Raw genomic sequence first — 15,481 nt, 5'->3', positions numbered from 1 at the left:
GCCTTATATGCACAAGAAGTGTGCAGTTATTAAAAAGAGGAATAATACAATTTTAAATCTATAGGTCACTTCCAGATGATGTGTAGAACTATAGAACAGCAAAAAGTCAAACAGCTACTCATATAAAGGATATTAATGTGTACTAGAATTATAAAAAAGTATTCAATATATTCTTAGGGGAAATTGATCCAACCAATGAAGTTTGACAAACCTATTAATGTTAATGGATACCACATTATTTTTAAGCTTGATGCTGCCTTATCAAATAATTTTCCATGGGTGAAGAAACAACAATTTGAGCCTACAGCAATGAAACTACATGGTCCAGGCGGAGCAACACTCAAGATTTAAGGTGTGCCCCAGACAACACTGTACACAAACAATAAGTAAGTTGATAGAGAATTTATATGTCATTTATTCAAGAAAAGAGTTCAGCTCGTTACAATACACAACGAATAGGTCGAGAGCGACTAACAAATGCCAATACTGCCCAAAGAAGAGTCAGTCAGAACAACTGGTCCAAGAACAAACATCTGCTGAACTGGTCTGGGGGAATGCAGTAGAAGAGTTCATTGGGCAGATTAAGTTTAATGTGGATGAGTGTGAGGTTATCCATTTTAGTTGGAGGAATAGAGAGGCAATTTATTATGTAATTAGAAACTTCAGAATTCTTTGGTGCAGAGGGATCTGCATGCCCTCATGCATTTAAACTAGTATGTATGTACAGATGATAAAAAAGGCATGCGGAATTTTGGTATTTATTCATAAAGGAATAGAGTATAAAATGAGGTAAGTATTGCCGCAACTATATGAGGCATTAGTGAGACTGCACCTTGAGTATTGCATTCAATTTTTGTCCTCTTATTTGAGGAGGGATGTGTTGGTGTCAATTCAGAGGATATTCAGTAGATTGATTCCAGAGCTGACTAGTTTGTGTTATGAAGTGAGATTGAGCAGTTTAGGCCTGTACTCTTAGGAGTTTAGAAGAATGAGAAGACATCTAATTGAGGTACACAAGATGCTAAAGGAAGTTGTCAAAGTAGTTATAGAGAGGGTGTTTCCTCATCTGGGGCAATCTAGAATGTGAGGCCACAGTTTTTGGATAAGGTGTAGAAGATTTAAATCAGAGATGAGGCAAAATTACTTCTGAAAGGGTCACGAATCTGTGCAATTCATACCTTAGAGTTTTGTAGATGCTGGGGCACTGAGTAAGTTTAAGGAGGAGATAGATTTTTAATTAGTAATGAGTTGAAGTGTTATGGAGTTGAAGCTGAGGGGAGATCAGCCATGATCATGTTAAATAGTGGAGCGGATTCAAGGAGTTGAATTTGTCATCCTGTTCCTTGTTGTGTTCCTCGAATCATGGTAGAGCTGAAAAAGACTGAATCCATTGAGATTTCCTACTTCGGCATAAGGAAATTGTTTTACACTGTCGACAGGACACAAATCTGTGACCACACACAGTTGACAGAAATGTTTTCAACTTCCATTCATTGAGGCTGATTCAAATAGCAGAAATGTGCAAAATTTGTGAGAACGAGACAATGAGAAATGCAATGATCAGTCCATCCTACTTGAGCTCTCTAATCAATCATTAACTGAAATTATTCAAGCTACTGGACAAAGTGTAATAGCAAATTTGAATTTGATGTGAGATAATGAAATGACACAAGTTCTAGAGCAATGTTTCAGTTCTTCATATTCTGTCTTTATGATGAGGGACTTCAGTTATTTTCATATAGATTGAGATAACATTGTAAAGGGAAGAGAGGAAGAAGTGTTGCTGAAGTGTATTCAGGAGTGGTTCGTTGATCAGTATGTTTCCAGCCTTTTAAGGAAAGAGGTATTACTGAATCTGAATTTGGGAACAAGATGATTCATGTGTCAGTCATGGAACATCTGGAGAACAGTAATATTTGATCCTAAGATTTAGATTAGTAATGAAAAAAATACAAGGACAAATCTGGAATAAAATATGCTTATTTGGAGGAACCCGTCTGCTCCATACTGGCCTCTTCCTCCCTTCTTTCCTTACCCTTTTTGTTTCTTTCTTTCACTTTTTCTTCTTCTTCTTCCTGTTGACAGCAGTGGAAAAGGTGTCATCACGTAGGAGGATGGCTGGAGCAGGATTCTTGCTGAAGCGGTAGCCTGGCCTGACAGCAGAACGAGGAAATCCTGGTTGTGGTAGGCCCCCGAGCGGGGACTCCTTGTTATCAGAGAGGCAGTGGCAGCTGCTCCAGGTTGCAGTAGGCCCAGAGTGAGGTCTCCTGGTCATCGGCAAGGCAGTGGCATCGCTTCCTGGATGCGGTAAGCCCAGAACCGGGGCTCCTGGTTGTTGGTGAGGTGGTGGTGACAGTAGAACAGGAGGCTCCTGGTTGCGGGGCGAGTGAGGGTTGAAACCTAAAGAGAGGCAGCTCTGATGTTGGTGAGTCCAGCACAGGCGGAGAAGGGTTGGCACGGCCAGTGTCATTAATGAGCTAGCTCAGGGCTCAGCACTCGTGGCAGAGGCAGCGCAATGAAGATGGACTCTCAGCTTTAATTATTTTTATTTTTATTCTTATTCTTAAACTATTCGAAATGGTGCCAGATTGTGGCAACAGTTGAAGCTTTCGCTGTATTTTACTGCTGTTCACTGTAGAATACAAATGACAATAGATCATCAATCAGCATATTTCATGCATTTCTGTATAAATGCAGATCATGGGCACTTGCACAGGCACAACTAAATCAGGATGAATGAGCTGCCTGGGCCATAATCTAACAACTCCACAAGCTTCTGACTGAGGTACTATCACGTCTGCCTCAGCAGCTGAAGGAATCCTCATATTTGCTTTTAATTGATCACTTACATTTCCTCCTTCTGCTTTACTAATTGGATCCATGTGCAACTTATTAATTGACTCCCATAGAGTGGGTATATCTCTCTTGGTGTTGCTAACTGGAGCAGTTTGTGATGCATGCTGCTATAAGGTGATAAATTGAGATTCCACTTTCATCTCAACCATCACCTGAACAGCTAAAGGACCAGGGTAAATACATACTTTAGACTTAGGATAACAGGAAGTGACCCACTGAAACTTTAAAATGATTTTTCTACATTCAAGAAGGTATATACTTCAAAGTTGTTGCTGTTTATGCATGGCAAGAGTTGCATATGTGTTGTGCAGCAGCCTGCACCCTTTGCCTGCGGATGAAAAAAATGCCTGAGTGAAGTAAACAAAGAACGAAAGATTAATGCTGATTAAGACAATGCCAGCCATGACAGTGAGGTGGCCACCAATTCCCCACTTCAGTTCCAGGACCTACAAAGCATTTTGTATAGTATTCAGTTCATTTATTTGTGAACCTTATTGATAAGCAGCATTAAATTTCCACCCGATGAAATAAACTCTGAGGTAAGGAGACAAAATGAACAGAGTGCCATGTGTGTCTCTCTCCTGAGAGACTGGAAGTCACTTTGTTTTCACTGCCCTGTTAAATGATCATCTCAGTAAGTGGGTTGAAGTATTAATGATGCCTGGCAGTAGTTTTGTTATCATCCAGCAAAGGTGAAAGGAATGCATATTTGAAAGAACTGACAGTGATCTGAGTCCAAATAATTCTATTACCACAATCTTTACGATTTTATAATTTTTTTTATCTGATGACCTATTATAGCTGAGAAGAAAGAAGTCTTCAGTTGCTACAAATGCCATTGTGACAATGCTGGCAATCGATCCCCTGCTACTATTGCAATCTCAAAAGCCAGGCCAGATCTCTTGACAGTTTTAAAGGTTTAATTTGAATCATCATTCAAATACCACTGTTGGCAAGTGCATTTCATTGCTGGAATTCATCTGCAACCTTTAGAACAAGAAGCATTCCAGCTAGTCTAGTATTTGATCCAAAGTTATTCCATCATAGAGGTCTAGGGTGCAAACCATTTAATTCAACACAAAGACATCAACCACTTTAAAGGTTTGAAAGCACCGGAAATAATATATCAATGAATATTTAATTGAAAAGGGGTTCAGTTACATTGTTTATAATAAGTTTCCTACAATACCCAGAAGTAAGTGATATGGCACATTTTGTGAGTCTACATAAACTGAAGCAATCAACACATTGGAGAAATTACCATAAATAGGATAAAGCATATCTAAGATTTACGTGTAGAGAGAAAACAGCACATTTATTCATGAAATGTCACATACCTTACATGCTGAACTGATTAAGTTTGACTCGTCACTCAAATGATGTCAAATTAGTGAGAACTAAAATCACCTAAATGTGTTAATTAAACTTAATTTGCATGTGAAAATTGGGGATTATGTATAGCAACTCAGAATTGCCAAATTAATTCTATCATACTTTAGCACTGAGATGAATGTTTCCAAGTTGCTTTATGATTTAAAGTCAAACATAAGCCAGTAAATTTACCACTATATCTCAATTTGAAGATACTTAAGCTTCAGCTTATTTGATATGATAGGATGGTAAGAACTATCCTGCCTCAGTTGAGAAATCAAAGACTTAACCATAATTAAAGGAAAAATGTGGAGTTTTTTATTATTTATTTCAGTTCCTGCTTATTTCAAATTGTATAAACAGGAGATCATAAACTCTATACTTAGAAAAGCAGATCTTAATGCAGATTATGACAATCAATATCACGTAGAATACCTCAGTGAAAAGTAATGACCAACACAAGAGAGGCATCCTATGTTAATACAGGAGTGAGAAATGTGTTGTTGAATGTGTTGAACTTGCATTGAACCATCATGACATGTTAGTACAAACTTATTTTTATTCTTTCCATTTTCACACCATCCAAACTAACAACAGCTCCACAAATGCCAATGACCCGATATTTTTGCAACCAACATCTGAAAGTGAATAATGCAACCCTGAACAGAGAAAGAGCCAGTAATCATTTGGCTGTCTTCAAACAAAGTTATTGTCGCACCAAGAACAGTGAGCAACCAACATGGTGATGGCCCAGCCTTGAGATATAAGCTAAAGTGGTAAAGCTGTCTTTGTTACCAATCTGTAATTTTCCCTTAGAACCCCTTAGTGGCAGTGGGCATTCTTTTTCAATGCTTACATATAAACATCTGAAAGTTGATAGACAGGAAATGACCTACTGGGCATCCATTCTGGTCCATACAGAGATGAAGAATTGTGCATCAAATACACCCCACACTACTCTAAGGCATGTAGCCTCTGGGTAAAGGTTAAAAGCCCTAATCATTACAGAAAAGAGAAGTGAAAAAGAATTCTCCCCAACTCTTTCAATTAAAAGTAGCCCATGAGACCACGCTGGTCTCAACTGAAGTCGTCCTTTTGTATGAGCAGGTCCCCATCTTCAGCCGGAAGATGCTTCATCTCTCACTTGAAGGAATTGCATTGTGAGCCAGAAATCTGTTTCACAGGTTCACTATTCTCTGGCAAAGTAACCTTCTAATGTCAAACTTGTTTCCCCTCTTTAGAGAAATTGATGCAGCATTAATGCTCGAAATATGCTCCTGGTTGTGTGAAAGTCCTGACGTACGTAGGGATGGTGCTACCGTAATAGTGTTAGGATTTTATGAATTGACTTTTGAAAGACTGAGTTGGAGACAGTAAAGTAGATATAATTGAGAGTGATAAGGAAGTTAGATGAACGACAAAGTGTTAAGGCTAGATTTTGGCCACTATTTGTATATGGTACAGACAAACATTTTTGGATTGATCGCAAACCTGAAAGCACTAAAATTAAAGTGCTTACATTTATGTACCATCTTTCACGACCTCAAGCCCTTCTAAAGGGTTTTGCAACCAATTAAGTCACTGATCTAGGGAACTAGTAAGTGGCTTGTATAATTTCAAGAACCAGAAAGAAATTGGTCATCTAACACCCAATACAACTGCACAGAGCACATACAGCACACTTCACTGCTTGAAAACTGTATGTCATCCTACAAGGAACGGGGGCCATGAGAAAATAACTCCCATCTCTCTGAAACAGGAGCACTGACTGACACTATTTCAAGCCTCATTCATAAAGGAAGTTGAGTAGGTTTGAGGTAGCCAGTAGGTGATTTTTTTTCCCAATTTCTGTCAGATTACTATCGTGTACTGCAATGCCAATGGAATAACGGGGAGAGAGAAAAGCAAATTCAGGAGAAGAACAACAAACTTTGAGTTAGTTCTACCTCAAACTTAATTAGACAGTTGATAGCCAACAAGGTGGCAATTTCAGTCATATTCAATAACTTTGTCTTTGTACTGATCTTTACAAAATCATGTGACAAAAATGCATTATATTGATATAGTATATTGTATGTAGTAAAATATTCCAACATCTTTCACAGAAGTCATATACAATAAAGTTTGACAATGAGCCACCTAAGGATACATTAAGGCAGATGACCGAAAGACGAAAGAAGAAGTGTATTAAAAGATTTTTTAAAAAAGCCAAGAGAGACAGGTGGCAAAGTTTAGGGAAGGAAATCAGAAATCTGGGCTCAGAAACGTCAACAATTTTCTGTTAATAATCTAGTAACAACTCTATATTAATGTAAAAGATATATATATTTGCAGAAAACATTGGAACATAATGTAGGGTTTCAAGTGGCACTATATCAATTCTCTTGCAGCCTGTATGGCACTTATGGGCTTTTGCAAATATATCAATGGGAATTTTTGCATAGGATATATTGGTAAGCAGCCTATAGTTCTGTCTGCTCCTAGGAATCAATGTACAACTGTGAAATATCAGTTAACAGTTTAATTTACCCCAGTTCTTTTTAAGGTTTAGGAAAAGCTGTTTTTCATGCTTTGGGAGAATTCATATAAAAAAGTGGACCATTTTTATCTGTGCCCTAGTGGATGCAAAAGATCCTATGTAACTTTTCAAAATGAGAAAAAGATAAATGAGTTTTCCAGATGTGCACCAGAAACAGATTATCTGGCCTTTTCAAGGCACCTTGCTTTGCGCAAGTTGGAATCTACAATTCTCTCCATTACATAGAATTGTAGAATCCTTACAGTGTGGAAGCCCAAGTCATTTGTCCATTGAGTCTGCACCATCCCTTCAAAGAACATCCCACCCAGATCCGCCCCCCTACCCCAATCCCTGTAACACCACATTTCCCATTTAGCCTGCACATCCCTGGACACTATGGGCAATTTAGCATGGCCGATCATGCACATCTTTGGACTGTGGGAGGAAACCACAGCACTCAGCAGAAACCGATGCAGACACAGGGAGGACGTGCAAACTCCACACAGTTGCCCGAGGCTGGGATCGAATCTGGGTCCTTGGCACTATGAGGCAGCAGTGCTAACAGCTGAGCCACTATACCACACACTACATCTGAGACTATGCATCAAAAAGAGCTAATTATCAGTAAAGTGCTTTGGGATGTCCTGAGAGGTTTAAAGATACTTTACAAATACCTTTACACAAATAAGATTTTCAAAATTGCTTTGTGAAATGAAACAATCGCAGACTGGAAATAGAAAAAAATGGCCAGTATCACTCTTCAGACTTTGGCATTTTCATTATCATCAGCAGTATCAAATGTCACATTCGCTTGTATTCATTAGAATTGAACAGCTTATATTAGCCCAAATAAAGTGGCTAGTTGAGCTCCTAGATTTAAATAATGGCAGTGAACTTCTTGTATGTATTATTGCCAGTAGCTGGTCTGATGGGGATTTATTGGAAACCGCTCCTCTCCAAAATGGGAAGCAAATAAAAGAATTTAATGCTACACTAAATCCCTAAAGGGCCATAATTCTCATAGGTTAGAAAATTACCTCCGCAGTGTTATTAGGATAACATAAATTTTGTTAATTAGCCCAATTTCATAAGGAAGATTGGGTTAATTACAAAATGTATTCTTACTGTAGAAAAGGATTAGGTTTTCCCTCTATGAAGGTTCAAGGGTATGATTATAATGGTATGATAAAGGATAATAGAGTCATAAATAATTAGCCTAATTTGCATATATAAATTGTGCCCCTTTGTTACACTTTCTCCTATAACTCAAAAATCATGCGGGTCAGTTTTATGCTAGATTTGGAAGTTATGTCAGCTTTTCTATTAGTTAATGCATCGTTAAGTTCTCCTAATTGGATTTAAAGTTCTTGTATGAAACAGCCATAAAGTGCTTTGCTACAAAAGATGAATGCTGTTGCTGCATTATAAAAATCAACTTCTTTAATCATTAAAAATGACTTTAAACAGCAACCAATCATAAGCATCAGCTGTTTTAATCAGATTTTGCTGTCAAATTCTTTGTCTCTCTCTACCTCTTTGCTACTTTAAGACATGACTGATAAAATCCTGTAGCTCTATGTTTATGGTACATTATTACTGTGGGAACAGACGCTGTCTAATTAGAGGAAATTGGGATTACTGATCTATAAATATCTACATAATTAAAAGCCATGCATCTAGCTTACATCCGTCACTTATCATCTTTCAATGGTACCATGTGTCAAACATATTACTTTCGAGACCATTATACCTGAAAGCATTAGAACCATTAGGGCAAAATAAATACATGGCATAAATAAGCTGGTAGGTTAAAGTACTGATCAAATATCTGATTGACTAAATGTGAATGATTTTCAAGGTTGAAAAAGACTCCAAATAGGACCAAACAATTTGCAAAAGTAGCTTAACCAAATTCCCATTTGTTTTTAAAACGACCATCCATAAGCTGACAAAACCAACAAATAATATCTAAATAATTTTATTGTAACTTTAAATTGCTGTCTTGAGTGACTTTATACAACACATGATGAGAAAAGTCACAGCATTCTGGGGAAAAGAGAATTTCAAAATTACCATAAATTTGTTTTAAATGCTAAAAGTACCCATTATGAATTCCACAAAAATAGATCTGAATTGATTAAAATGTCAATGTTTGACTAATTTTCGTCCGGTAGTAATCCATGTTAGAGAATGTAAACAGCTTATAAAAAGCTTCAGTTCAATTACCTGAACTAAAAGATCTTGTCATATTTTGCAAGTTTTTTTTTCAGTTGTTCGCTATTGACGTACTTCAAACTTAATGCTTATTAATTGATTTAATTTTATGTGCCTCCTTTCTGAATCTAAATGGTGGCCTTTTTAATATCTTAGAAGATCCAGGTTATGTAAAAGAACAAATGAATTCATATGAATGAGTCTGCTTAGGGAGTTACTTTGAAAAGAAATTTTTAAGAATTATAGAATCCCTATAGTGTAGGAGCAGGCCATTTGGCCCAACAAATCCACGCCAACTCTCCAAAGTGCATCCCACTGAGACTCACCCCGCTACCCTAACCCTGTAACATGAATTTGCCATGACTAATCCACTTAGCTTGCACATCCCTGGACACTATTACAGCACAATTTAGCATGGCCAATTCATTAAACCTGCACATCTTTGGACTGTGGGAGGAAACCAGAGCACCCTGAGGAAACCCACACAGACACGGGGAGAAAGCGCAAACTCCACACAGACAGACACCAGAGGCTGGAATTGAACTTGGGTCCCTGGTTTTGTGAGAGTTCAAAAGAAGTGTAAATTAAATGGTCTCCCACAGCTATAAGAAAATCAAAGAAAAGAACTATTACGTTATTTAAACTATTTAAAAATGAACCAGACATATGAACAAAGTTATAATCTGTAGAATAAAAGTGATAGTACCAATATGGGTATGATATTTGCTAAGTGACAGCAAATAGACAGTAGAAGTTAATGGACGTTTTCTGAACTGGAAAAATAAACTGACTATGTTCTACAATATATAGAAGCTTGTGCTATTTCAGTCAAAATTTTGAGTGATGCACAACTTGTAAACTATCAGGATATAATGTTGTCCAAGGTAATGGGGCTGCAGGAGTTTATTTTCATTGCCACATTGAGCTCCACCCAATCTGATGATGTCACACAGTTTTTGGGTAGTGCCAATGAGTTCTAAGCTACCCTTCATAGGGTACAGGGTACAGCTTCTGAGAGTTCTATTAACTATGCCAGACATATAATGTCATTTGTACGTATTGTTAACATGCTATCAACCATCTTAACTAAGCCAAATATCTCTTCCGTTTTGACTCACCTGTGGTCCAGTTTCTACCACTGATAATGAGACAGGCTCTAATTGCAACACAGGCAAAGGCAGATAAGTGGCAGTGAACTATTTCAAACAGCCCTGTGACACAGTTTCAAATCCCACCACCACGCATTGTCAATTTGAACATTTTTTTTTAAACCTGGAATTAAAAGTTAGTCAAATGGTGACCAGGAATTACAACTGTTGTAAAAATCCATTTAGTTCACCGAAGACCTTTAGGGAAAGAACTCTATTGTCTTTGACATCTTGGCAATAGTATTGAGGACTTGTGCTCCAGAACAGCCACATTCATAACCAAGCCGTTCCTGTACAATTACAACATTAGCATTTATCCAGCAATGTGGAAAATTTCTCACAAAATGCAGGGCATATCCAACACAACCAGTTATTATCCTATAATTTACTCTTGATTATCTGCAAGTGATAGAAGGTACTGGTGATAAGACATTCCAGTGTCATTTGACAACAATAACTTGCTCACAGATGTTCAGTTTGAATTCTGTCAGGGCCACTCAGCTCCTGTTCTCTTCACCGTATTGGTCCAAATTTGCACAATAGAGCTAAACTCAAGAAGGAAGGTGAGAGTGACTACCCTTGACATTGAAAAAGGATTTTACTTATCCCTGACACCATCAGGATAAAGCCACCCACTTCATTCGTACCCTCCCCACCATTTTTAACATTCATCTGCACACCCCCACCCCCACCACTGGGAGATTGTGGCAGCAGTGTGTACTGTCTACAAGATGCTCTGCAGTAAAACAGCAAGGCTTCTTCTACAGCCTCTTCCCCCTCCACCACTTAAAAAGACGCATGGTCCTCCAACTCCTGCCTGTGTAAAACCATGAAACATCCTGACTTGGAAATTTAGAACGTTCCTTCACTGTGGTTGGGTCAAATTCCTGGAACTCCCTTCCTAACAGTACTGTTGATGTCCCCACACCCAAGAACCGTGGAGAATCAAGAGGGCAGCTCAAAAAGGCCACCACTTTCTCCAAGGCACTTAGGGAAGGGAATTAAATGCTGTGTTAACCAGCAATGCTCAAACCATATGAATGAATATAGAAATATAAAGTTAAGAGAGTTCTGAGAGTGCTATTCTAAGCAAGTTCTTTCTTAAAAGATTGTAGACAAACAATGTACAGTTATGGCTGTTAGTTCTTTATTTCTCAATATCAATAGTGTCTCTTTTTACTTTATAGTCTATCATATATGTTGCTTTAACAAATGCATTACACTATGGTGATCTGTAAAACTTGTCATGCTTGGCCTGACATAGATCACAGTAAACTTCAAATAATTCACTTCATATCATTGACTACTAATATATAATACAATAAGTTCATTAAATAGGAGATATACACATGAGGAATGTTTAATACTTAAGTTGTTAGACTGAATACCTTCATTTGTATTGCAGCTTTGGATGATTTTACTGGGATTAACATACTTCACAGTGGAAGAAGACAAATCTAGTTTTGTAGGAATTGTGCCTTCCTTGCCCCATTTACATGTCTCACAGTGTGTCTGCTGATGCAGGGTCATTTTAAGTTTGTACTTTTATCATCCTCCTGATTTTACATTATATGGAAAATTTAGTGGCTGGGAAAGATACATACATTTGGTTGTTTAATAACTTTTTTTGCAATCCTTGCATCTCACAGTTCAAAGACTAAAAGGTGTACTTTCTAACCTTCCCAGTGGAGGTTTGACAGCTTGCACTCTTTTGTGATAATATTTCACTCTTGGCTTGCAGCACACAACAGGCTTCAGCAGTTGTTTATTGATTATGACAGACAAACATCTCAACATATACTAAGAACTTCTACAATTTAGAAAAGGAATCTTTTTTTTAATAGAAAGCTTGATTTTTCCAATTGCATTGAAAGATCCATTGAATGGTAATTTGCATCATTTTGATTTCTGTAGAAGATTACTGATTAATTTTTGCACTCCATTGAGTATACTGACCAAATGTGAGATATAAATATCAACCTTTAGAGTACTAGCAGCTTCAGAGGATCACATGCTCCCAGTTTCTGTCAGGTCCTTCTGAGATTATGATCTCAATACATTGTGATACTGAAACAGTTTCAGCAGTGCAGCATACACACATTCTATTATATTATTTAGTAATTTTCTTCAACACTATAACAGTGGAGTTATAAAAATTCAAAACACCCCTTAAAGCAATTCCATGTAAAACTAAGATGTTAGAATAATTTTATTTCTATCCTGCTTATCTCCATTTTTCAATGCGAAATCTTTCCTGCTTATCGTTTTCTCTCCATCTTCCTTCTATTTGTAAAGTTAAACAATTGTCGTCACGGTGACCAGATGAAGACTACAATTGTTTTCACCCTTCTTTGACTGGAAAGATGTAAAATTAGCTTGTCGTTAGTTCAATAAGCGGTGACTTCAGCTGGAAAATGGATATACGAGAGAGATTAGATCAGACTGGGAACAGTCATGGTAAGCACACAGTTAAAAACTCTGTCCAGGCTCTCATAAAAAGAATGACCATTGGCTTAGCTAATATTTGTGAAGCTATAACTTTCAGAAGAAGTGAAAAGCATTGATGTGAATAAATTTCCAGGAGCCTTGCAAGTATTTCTCCTTCAACTAATTATTCTATTCCCTTTTAAAAGATATCATTTAATCTGATTCCACTAGTCTTTCAGGGAGTTTGTTTCAGATTATGACACTATATTGTTTAAAAATATAGCTTCTTAGCTTATCACTGATGTGTTATCATTTGCCTTAAATCTGAATCATCTGCTTACTGATCATTCTGCCATTGGAAACATTTTTCTCTTATTTACTCTATCCAACTCTTCTCCGATTTTAAAAATCACCATTGAATCTTCTTGTAATCTACTTTATTCTAAGGGGAACAACCCTAGCCCCTCTAGTCTCTCCACATATCTAGTAATCTCACTGCCAGCAATGTTCTAGTACATCTGCATTGCATCCTCGGTAAGGCCCTATACAATGCTCCCATTTGGACACAATATTCGAATTGGGATTGCTAATGTTTTAGCATAGTTGACATGTTTGTCCCTCTCCACATTTTTAATCAGAGGTAGAAAGGCTGCAGTTGTCCCATCCTCTGCCACAAATGCCATATGAAATAAGAATTGGAAGATTGTGGCCAAAGTCTTCATTATTTTAATCCTTACTTCCTTCAACAACCCAGGCTATATCAGTCTAGACCAAAGACTGTTATTACTGATGCCAACTGTTAAGTACCTTTGATTTACCTTATTTTATCCCATCCAACATTTCTACTATCTCCTCCTTTAATGTGAAGTTGCCAACATGCTTTTCTTTCATAAAGGCAAGCAAAGTACTCATTAGAATTTCAGTCTTGTCTGCTAGCTTTCCAAGGTCTCCGTTTTTGTCCCTGATTGGCTTCATCCTTGCTTTGACTACATTTCAGTCTTGAAATATTTACTTAAGATTTTGGGACCTCCATTCATGTCAAAAACAAAGCTACCTTCACACATTCTCTTTTCCCCTCTAATTTCCCTTTCCAATTTCTGTATGTGCTTTCTCTATTCAGCTTATTTTCCACTGAATTATGAACCTATTATGTCTTATAAGCCTTCCCTTCTGTTCATTTTAATCTCTATATATTTAGACAGCCAGTAAGCAGTAGCTCAGATATTTGATTTACACGGAGCCAAGGATTATAATGGAGCACAGGTGAGAGTGCCTGAAAGTCAAGTTAAGGCCACAGTTAGAGCAGTCATGGTTTTATTTAATAACAGTGCAGGATTGTTGGGCTGAATGGTCTGAATCTTCTTATTTCAGATGATCTCAATGCCTTTCCTTTCCCCTCAAAGGAGCATTTCTAGTCTAGATTTGAATTCTTCAAAGACGTCCTGTTGATCATTTGCTGTTTTTGCCTTCTACACCCATTCTCTAATTCAGAGTGATGACCAGCCAAGAATTTCCAACAATTGACAACGCATTGATAGAAAATGAAATGCTTTAGCCAGCTTGTCTGTCTCATGTTCATCCATGACACTAGGAAAGAACAGGGAAACTTGTTAAACATTTGGGCCTGGTCACATGATTTAAGTCACCACTTGAAGCATTTTATTTTTAGGCTGAAATTCAAAATCTGAAGCATCCATCAAAATAATTTGGCTCGATGTAAGCAGCTTGATAAAACAAATTACCAATATTACCTTCTCAAACAAAGCAAAAAATGAGTATATTGCACTATTTTTCAGAATGTTTTTTTTCTTTGCATATTAGCAACATGATAGTACTAGTTATTCTATTTTTTGATGCACATCACTATCAACAAATCTGATGCAAAACTGATACAATACCCCATAACATTCCAACCAATTATGAAGTAAAGTGCAAAGACATATATTCCAGAACTGACTCTATCTGAGTCTGTAGCTTGCAATACACTGCCTTTGGGGCGATCTCTATGTTTGCTATAAAATGTAAATTATCTCTCCTATGACCTGGTAGCCTGATGTCAATCATCATTTGACAAACAGGTAAGTATTAAAGTTTCAGTTAGGACATCATCCTGAACAAACTGCACAGCAAGCAATGGTGCTTATAATATATGCCAGCACAGTTACAGTGTTGCAAAGTTGGTATAGTACTTATGGTTTGGAAGGCAGAGTTTTAGAGTAAATGATGTTTGTAAAATGATAGGGAGAAGAGTGTGTGGTACCTTTAAAAAATGATGTGTTTTTAGGCTTGGAGATTTTTTTAAAAATCTTCAGACAGCAGCAGATGCACAGAGAAATTGAGACATTGTATCCAGACAAAGCAGCATTTTTACCAAGACAACAGGTTTTTGAATTTAGCCAATTAATTTAAACCAGGCCCTAGATACCAAAAAAATTTAAATCTGAAGGTTTTGACAACCTAGGACCAATCCTGTTGTAAGAAATTAATAGGCCATCAAAGAAAAGGCCATTTGCAAATCAGTGTGAGAACAACTGCCATCTGAAGAGAAACCCACAGGCTCTTCCAGAAATCTCTAAGCTCTCAGAGTAAGCACCATGGTGCTGTTAGGTAATACTCCTGATACAAGAATTTGACAGAGGAAGGCATTCCTCACTGGAGGACAGTGGAGAAGGCAAAGAACATTCTGGAAGACTTATCTTGGCTGTAATTTTGAGAGATTAAGTTTTTTTTAATTAATTTGGTTTAGATAAGTGGGGCTAATATCTATTGGAACAGCATACTATGAGAATTTAGTTTTATTCAGGGAAAATTAGTTGTTCAGGGGAAATTGTTTGGTTTGTTAGTAGTTCTGTTAATTTGTTAACTGTTAGAGTTAGATAAATAAATTGTCACTTGTTGATTGCGGAGTGACTGTCTGAATATCATTTTGTTTCACCTCTCCTCTATA

The sequence above is a fragment of the Rhincodon typus genome, chromosome 6 (assembly GCF_021869965.1).
Source record: "Rhincodon typus isolate 14 chromosome 6, sRhiTyp1.1, whole genome shotgun sequence".
NCBI classification, from domain to species: domain Eukaryota; kingdom Metazoa; phylum Chordata; class Chondrichthyes; order Orectolobiformes; family Rhincodontidae; genus Rhincodon; species Rhincodon typus.
Note: the sequence above shows the minus strand (reverse complement) of the source record.